The sequence below is a fragment of the Strix aluco genome, chromosome 27 (genome assembly GCF_031877795.1).
Source record: "Strix aluco isolate bStrAlu1 chromosome 27, bStrAlu1.hap1, whole genome shotgun sequence".
Classification (NCBI taxonomy): domain Eukaryota; kingdom Metazoa; phylum Chordata; class Aves; order Strigiformes; family Strigidae; genus Strix; species Strix aluco.
The window spans coordinates 6,176,644-6,184,210 of record NC_133957.1 but is presented as its reverse complement, the minus strand read 5'-3'; the positions used below and the strand labels follow the sequence as shown (position 1 = coordinate 6,184,210).

Below are 7,567 nucleotides of genomic sequence, written 5' to 3'. Positions count from 1 at the left end.
CAGAGCAGCCATTGGAGGGCTCTGGACAGGCACCAGCCATGGTAACAGCTGTGCCGATGCTGTGCTCAGTGAAATCTCCCTGCTAACAGGAACCTCCTAAAACCCCAGAACACGCCTGGGAGCGGGTTCTATTTATGACTGCATCAAGATGATGGCCCCACCTGGTCCCATACTCTGCAGGGATGGAGCAGGCTGCAGCAGTCATTATCATCTGGGACATTTCTCCTGGACCCAAACTGCGCACACCTCTGCGGTGCTGGGGGGACCATGCCAGGCAGTACAGGGCAGCAGCAGTTTGAGTGGTGCCTGGTGCTGCGACAGACACATACCCTTGAGTACTCTGATGGTGTAGCGAAGGGGTGCAAGGGGGTCTGGATGTGTTTGTGTCACCAACACTCCCCCAGCAGCTTCCTCTGGGATGTGCAATGGGTGAATTGGTCATGACTTGCTCAGAGGTGATGTGGGATGTGGGCATGTAACTGCCAGAGAGCTCTGGGAACTCCAAGCTGGTTTGGGTTTTTTCCAGGATTTGTCTGTTTGGTGGAAGGGAAGAGCCGCTGCTCGGGACATGTGCAGATCCATGACGGGGACCAGTGGAAAACTGTCTGTGATTCCCACTTTGGTCCCAAAGCTGCTGACGTGCTCTGCAGGGAGCTGCAGTGCGGCGCAGCCCTGCCTGTCCCTGGAGGAAGTCCCTTTGGAGAAGGGGTGGGTCCCATCTGGGATGGAGAGCTGCAGTGTGTGGGGAATGAATCCCTTCTCGCCTCCTGCCCCAGGGGGTCCCCCAGGGACCAGCCCTGCACCCACGCAAACAAGGCTGTTGTCAGCTGCACAGGTAAGGACTCAGGGAGGGGTGTTGAACACTGGGGCTGTGCTATGGGTTGGGCAACAGAGCAAGGGTCGTGCTGGGCCGGGTGTAAGGACAGGAGGGGTGGGTGGGGTTGTCTACAGCATGAAAATAGTGCAGAAGGAGAACAAGGGCATGTTGTCCCTCTGGCCTCTCTGCCAGCTACAGAGGGTACAAGAGCACCAATCCACCCTCTTTCGTCCTCCTCTCTCCCCAGAGTACACAGGGTTCAGGCTGGTGAACGGCAGCACAGTGTGTGCAGGGAGGGTGGAGGTCCAGGTGCTGGGGACATGGGGGACCCTCTGTGCCTCCCGCTGGGATCTCTCGGATGCCCACATTCTCTGTCGGCAACTCAACTGCGGGTTTGCTGAGTCCATTCCTGGAGGAGAGCATTTTGAGAGAGAGACTGGCCCTGTCTGGAGAGACTCATTCCACTGTGACGGGACTGAAGCCCACCTGCAGCAGTGCCCAGTGACCACCCTGGGGGCCTCACCATGCTCCCAAGGGAACACTGCTGCTGTCATCTGCTCAGGTGAGTGCCAGAAGAATGCTGCATTCAATCCATTTGTCATTTGTATGCAACATGGCCACCCAGATCAGGGGTCCCGTGGCCATACCAGGCTGACTTTCTCCCCGGAGAAACCCTGGCTTCCCCAGGAGCCATCTGGAGGGCTTTCCCTGCTCAGAGTGAGCACTCCAATTTGGGACAGCTGAGGACTGAATGGAGGAAAGCATCTGCCCCCGGAGCAGTGGCTTAGGCCCCAGCATCACCACCAGGCCTGGGCTCCACTGTTCTCGTACTGTGCAAGTAGCTTGAGACAGGGCTGCAGGGCTCTGTCCCATCCCTCTGGCTTCAGACACCCACATCCCATCCCCACAGAGAGCCCTGCAGAGCCTCATCCCACCACCCAGCAGGAGCTGCCTGGGTACCCCCAGCAGCAGCAGACCTGGGTGTGAGCTACAGAGAGAGCCCACGCTGTGCCCTTGCTTCTCATCAGCACAGGCTCAATCTTGTTCCGTTTGGTGGGGAAATGCCCCCTTGCCCCGCTACCTGCAGGGTGCCATGCTCCCAGTGCCACCCATGGCTGTGGCATCTCTGCTCTCCCCAGGCTCAGCTGGCTTTGGATCCCTGCGGCTGGTGGGCGGAGGGAGCCACTGCGACAGACAAGTGGAGATCTTCCAGGACAGGGTGTGGGGCAGAGTCCTGGATGACCAGTGGGATGTGCAGGAAGCCAGCGTGGTGTGCCAGCAGCTGCGGTGTGGGGAGGCCAGGACAGCCTACAACCCTCCAAAGCCTGAGCGTGGGACAGGCCCCGTGGGGCTGCGAGGGGTGCGGTGCACAGGGCACGAGGCCAACCTGAGCCTCTGCAACACCTCCCTGCCTGAGAGCGTGCTGGTGGCAGGGGTTGCAGAGGACGTGGGAGTCATTTGCGGGGGTGAGTGGCACTGCGCAGGCCCCCCCGGGTGACAATCTGTGCAGGCAGACAGTCCCTGGCAGCAACTGGGGTTTGTACCCGCTGCAGGGAGCTGGTGGCTGCGGCTGGTGAATGGGCCCGGGCGCTGCGCAGGGAGAGTGGAGATCTACTACCAGGGCATGTGGGGGACTGTCTGCGACGATGGCTGGGACCTGTCTGATGCCACCATCATCTGCCACCAGCTGGGCTGCGGAGGGGCAGTGGAGGCAGCCGGCTCTGCTCGGTTCGGGGAAGGCTCCGGGCAGATCTGGCTGGATGGTGTGAACTGCTCCGGGACCGAAGCTGCTCTCTGGGACTGCCCAGCTGGGCCCTGGGGGCAGCACGACTGCAGGCACAAAGAGGATGCGGGAGTCATCTGCTCAGGTCTGTGCCAGGAGCTGTGGTGGGAGCCTGGTTCCTGGGGAGGCCAGGACGTGGGGAGAGGCGGGCATGGCTGAGGCTGTCCCTGGCTGCCTCTGAGCTCCTACCAGAGCCCATCCTGTGGACACCCATGCATGAGCACCCTCAGTCCCACTGGGGGTCCTGGGGAGCTCAGTCACCCCCGAGGGTTAGCAGGAAGGGCAGGGGTGTCTGTCCATCAGGGACTTCTCTCTGCCCCTGGGTGCAAAGGGGACGTTTTGGCCCTGTCCTGCCTGGCTGAGGGCCTGGGGGTACAGAGGTGTCCTGGCTCCCACAGCCCCAGGGCAGCCTGTTCCCCCTTTGGGGGTCTTTTCCTCCCAGAGTTCATGGACCTGAGCCTGGAGAACAGTGACGGCTGCTCTGGGCGCCTGCAGGTTTTCTACAACAGGACATGGGGGAGCGTTTGCTCCAACTCAATGACTCTCAACACGGTGACGCTGGTGTGCAAGGAGCTGGGCTGTGGGGATGGAGGATCCCTGGAAACATGCCTGACCTCTGGCACGGTGTCTGGCCCTGCCTGGCCGGATCGCGTGCAGTGTGGGGAGAGAACCAGCTCCTTCTGGCAATGTCCCTCCACTGCCTGGAACCCACAGTCATGCCAAGACCTGCGAGAGGAGACCAACATCACCTGCAACGGTAACTCTGATCCTCCCAGGTACTCATGTCACCCCAGCTCCTGCTGCCTGCTGACCATGGCCAAGCACAGAGAAAGAGTCTGGAGGGGCTTTTCCTTTCCATGTCAGACCATTCTGCTGCCAGTGGCACAAACATGACCACAGCCACACACATCCAGCAGCAGTTGCCACCCAGGTTGCCAGCAGCACCTGGGGGAGGCAGAGGCATCTCCAGGTGAGGTCTCAGAAGAGACCAGACAGGTTTCAGAAGAGCTTCCCCTCCATAGACAAGCTACTGCTGTGCTGTGAACCAGGGAGCTCTTGGGGCTGAGCACTCGGGGTCCCCCCACAGTCTTGTGTGTGTCCCCTGGATGACCGCAGTTCAGTTGCTGCCATGACCAAGATGGTACAGGGAGGCCCAAGCAGAGCTCAGCCCCTCTCTCGTCTGCATGATCCCCCAAACCAGCCCCTTCACCACAGTGTTTCCTTCTTCAGGGGGATGCCCAGAAATACCCCTGGCCCCATTGGCCCCGTGCCCCAACTCCACAAGCTGCACAGGTAAGGAGTTGCCCCTGTGTCTGGCAGGGCTCTGCCTGCTGTCCTGGTGCCATGGGAAGTCTTTGTCTTCTCCAGCCAGGGAGAAGATTCATGCCATGGGCAGTGAGGATGGGTGCTCGGGCAGAGTGGAGGTCTGGCACCGTGGGTCCTGGGGGACGGTGTGTGACGACTCCTGGGACATGCAGGATACCGAGGTGGCATGCAGGCAGCTGGGCTGTGACCCTGCGGTGTCTGCCCTGCATGAGGCTGCATTTGGGATGGGGATGGGCCCCATCTGGCTGGAACAGGTAGAATGCCAGGGGACGGAGTCGTCCCTGCAGGACTGCTGGGCCCAGCCTGGGGATGGCGGTGTTTGCCGGCATAAGGAAGACGCTGCCGCACGCTGCTCAGGTGAGTGGCAGGGCTGGGACCTCTTGGTAAGGCATTGGCAGGGAGCTGGGGAAGTCCATGAGGTCCTGACATGGCCTCCGACCTCTCATGAACAAGAATGTTCCTGCAGAGTGCAGGAGGCTGGTGCCAGGCAAGGAGCACCCTTGGTTGAACTGGATGTCCTCTGGCCACTGCCCATGGGACCCTGCAGCCCCAGGGCTATCCCCTGGGCTGCCTGTGCCATCCTGCCTGTCTCCCAGAGCAGAGGTGCTGGGCCCAGGCCTGGCCTCCCTTTTGGGCACTCCAGGAGGAGCAATTTGTGTTGGATGTGTCAGGGCCATCTACAGACACCCCATAGTGTGCTGTGGAGGAGGCTCCCTGCTACCTGCACACCCAGTGCCTCAGCCCCACTCTCCTTTTCCTCCTCTGCAGCTACACGCAGGATGACAACATCCCCTCCCCAAGCAGGTAAGTTATCTTCCCCCTGGGGCTGGGTATCCTCGGGGCCAGGCTGTGACTCACAGATGGATGGAAGGGGCTCCTTGCTGGGGTGTGAAACTCTCTGGAGGAGGCACTGGGGTGGTGGCAGGGTGTGAGGGAGAGTTGTCATTTAGTCAGCAGTGTGGAAGCTTCCCCACACTCACTCCTGGGGCCCTACAGCCTCTGCTGCCTTGTGTGATGGGGTCAGGACTGGTGCTGCCTCCACCTCTCCCAGGTCTAGTGCTGTCCCTTCCCTGTTCTCTCCCCTGCAGTTCCCACCCGAGGCCGTCGGACCAGCAGCAGGAGAGTCTCAGTGCCTGTCATCATCTGCATCATCCTGGGGGCCCTTCTCTGCCTGCTCCTGGCCCTCCTGGCTGGGCAAGTGCTGAGCACCAGGGCTGGGCGCAGAAGTGGGTCCTTCCCCAGAGGTCCCAGGGGGAGATACCTCCTGGAATGTCTGTGGGGTGCTGCAGGGTTCTCAGCGAGGGTCGTCAGCAGGAGCACATGCAGAGTAGGGGAATGAGACTGTGTTCTGCCACCTTCACATGTGCTGCCCCACTGAGTGCCTGTCCATGGGCCACCAGCAGCAAGGGCTGGAGAGAGCCCAGAGGTTGGGGGAGATAGTGATGGGGCGAGGAGAGAAATGGCAGAGTGGGGATGGCCAAGGCTGGCAGTGCTCTAGGTAGTGCTGGAGGGGGCTCTGGGGCAAGGGAGATGCTAGGAGGAGTGTGAGGCAGCAGAGTCCATCACCATGGTGTCAGACCCCAGGCCTGACCCTCTGTCCAGGCCTGCCCACCCCCAGGACAGGGGCCCTAATATGGACCCATGGGGCAGACAGGGGCAAGCTCCAGGTGCAGATGAAATATGGGAGCTGCTCCAGAGTGAGATAAGGGGGGCATGATCCAGGGGCCAGAGGGGCATGAGCGCTGTCTTCAAAGGGATGATATGAGGGTGATGCTGCCCCAGAGGATCTCCACAGTGGTGTTGCCCTCACGGGGGATGTGGCAGCCGTGCCTGGGCAGCACAGTGGGGCTGTGCTGTCAGAGCAGTCCTGGGCTGGCCCAAGGCACTGGTTTGGGGGAGCACAGTGTGATCCCATGGCCCCTCTGCCTGTCCCTGTGCCAGCCCTGCTTCTGTCCCCAGGCTCCAGGAGAGTTCAGGAGCCCTTCCTCGAGGCTGTGTATGAGGAGATTGGTTATAGCCCAGCTTCGGAGAAGCAGGCCAGGTTTGGTCACTCAGGTGGGTGTGGGTCCTCCCTGGAGGCACATCTGCAGGACCCTTTCCCCTGGCCCCAACCCAGAGCTGATCCCCCGAAGCCTCCCAAGTCCATGGTCCCTCTGGTGCTTGGACTGTGGGGTCTGTGGGGAGAGCATCCAGGTCCTGGGCCCAAGAGAGAAGCTTTCTCCCAGTCAGCTCGGACTGTCCCAGATGGACAGCCCCTCTCTTCCCGTCCCTGAACCCCATGTGGCACCTGACGATTGAGGGAAGGGGCTGTCTTAGGGCAACTCTGGAGCAAATTTGGGACAGGGTTTGTCCTGGGGGAGCAGGGTGAATTCGCAGCCCTCCAACCCATGCAGCCCCAGCTCTGTGGGTCCACCTTCCCCGGCAGCGGTGACCATGAGCCAGGTCAGTGGGGCTTGCTCCATAACACCCGCTGTGCTTCTCTCCAGGCTCCTCTTCAGAGCAGTCCCTGACCCAGCTGCAGCCCTACCCTGGGGTCAGTGAGGAGGAGGGTGGTCTGGGATCAGCACCAGGTAACGGAGGCAGGAAGGGGTTGATCTCCCTGCAGACACGTGATGTGGACAGAGGGGTCACTGAGTGTCACCATTGGAGATGGGGAGGACATGGCTGTCTCCTGTGGTGCTGCCAACCCCAGTGTCTCAGCCCTGTGTCCCTGAGCATCCTCCCGTCCTCTGCTCTGCAGGACGTATCTTCTCACTGTCACCAGCTCCCCTCTCCTTTCAGATGTCCTTGTCCTGCCCAGAGATCACCCAGAAGATGGCTACGATGATGCCAGAGAGGTTTCTGATCTGGGGGAGGATGCTGTGCCCAGGCAGGGAGAGTGGGAAATGCCCAGGATGTCAGAGGAGGGAGCAGGCCCCAGGGATGCACCCAGAGGTGAGAGGGAAAGACATCACTGCCTGTTCCTAGGGTGCCATCCCTGGTGCCCCCCAAGTCACTGTATTGAGGCCCAAACCTCCTGGGAAGGGGGAACCTGCCCAGGGAGTTTTCCTTGAAAGGCCTGGAGGTGGGAGAAGGAGCTGAATGTGGTGAGGAGCAAGGAGGATGATGGAGTTCAGATCCCAAGGGGTGAACTGAAACGTCCAGCCTTGCTGCTTGCAGGGGGCAGCCCACACTCCCAGAGAAGTGCCGAGGTCCCTGGAGCTGAAGGAGACACCTCGTCCCTGTCCCCGGGGAGCATGGGCTATGATGATGCTGAAGAGGTGTCTGTGGCACATCCCCATGAGGACACAACAGCTGTAACACTGTAGGTTGGTGCACAACAGTCCCTGAGCCCCAGGCCAGGAGAGCCCATCCCTGCCCTGCAGCTGGGTGCAGCTGGGAGGGAGGAGAGGTCTGTGCAGCTGGGAGAGCCGTGAGGACCAGGGAACCAACTCCCTTGACCCACGGGCAGCAGAAATCACCTGGAGTTTCCTCTATTTTTATTCCCATTTTTATGCCGTGCATCCTTATTCGTTCTTATTAAAAGTCTCTGGGGGCTTTGACCCAGAGCTGGTCCTTGCCTGCCAGGTGTCAGGGCATCTTCCTGAAACTTGGTCAGGGGAGCAGAGAACAAAGACACAATGGTAGGGAAGGGCCATGTC

General features: G+C 60.8%; 1 pseudogene; it reads left to right on the top strand.

Annotated features, from left to right (window-relative positions):
* Nucleotides 1–267: 267 nt before the first annotated feature.
* On the top strand, nucleotides 268–7,342 carry LOC141915813 (antigen WC1.1-like; annotated as a pseudogene).
* The last annotated feature ends 225 nt before the right edge of the window (nucleotides 7,343–7,567 follow it).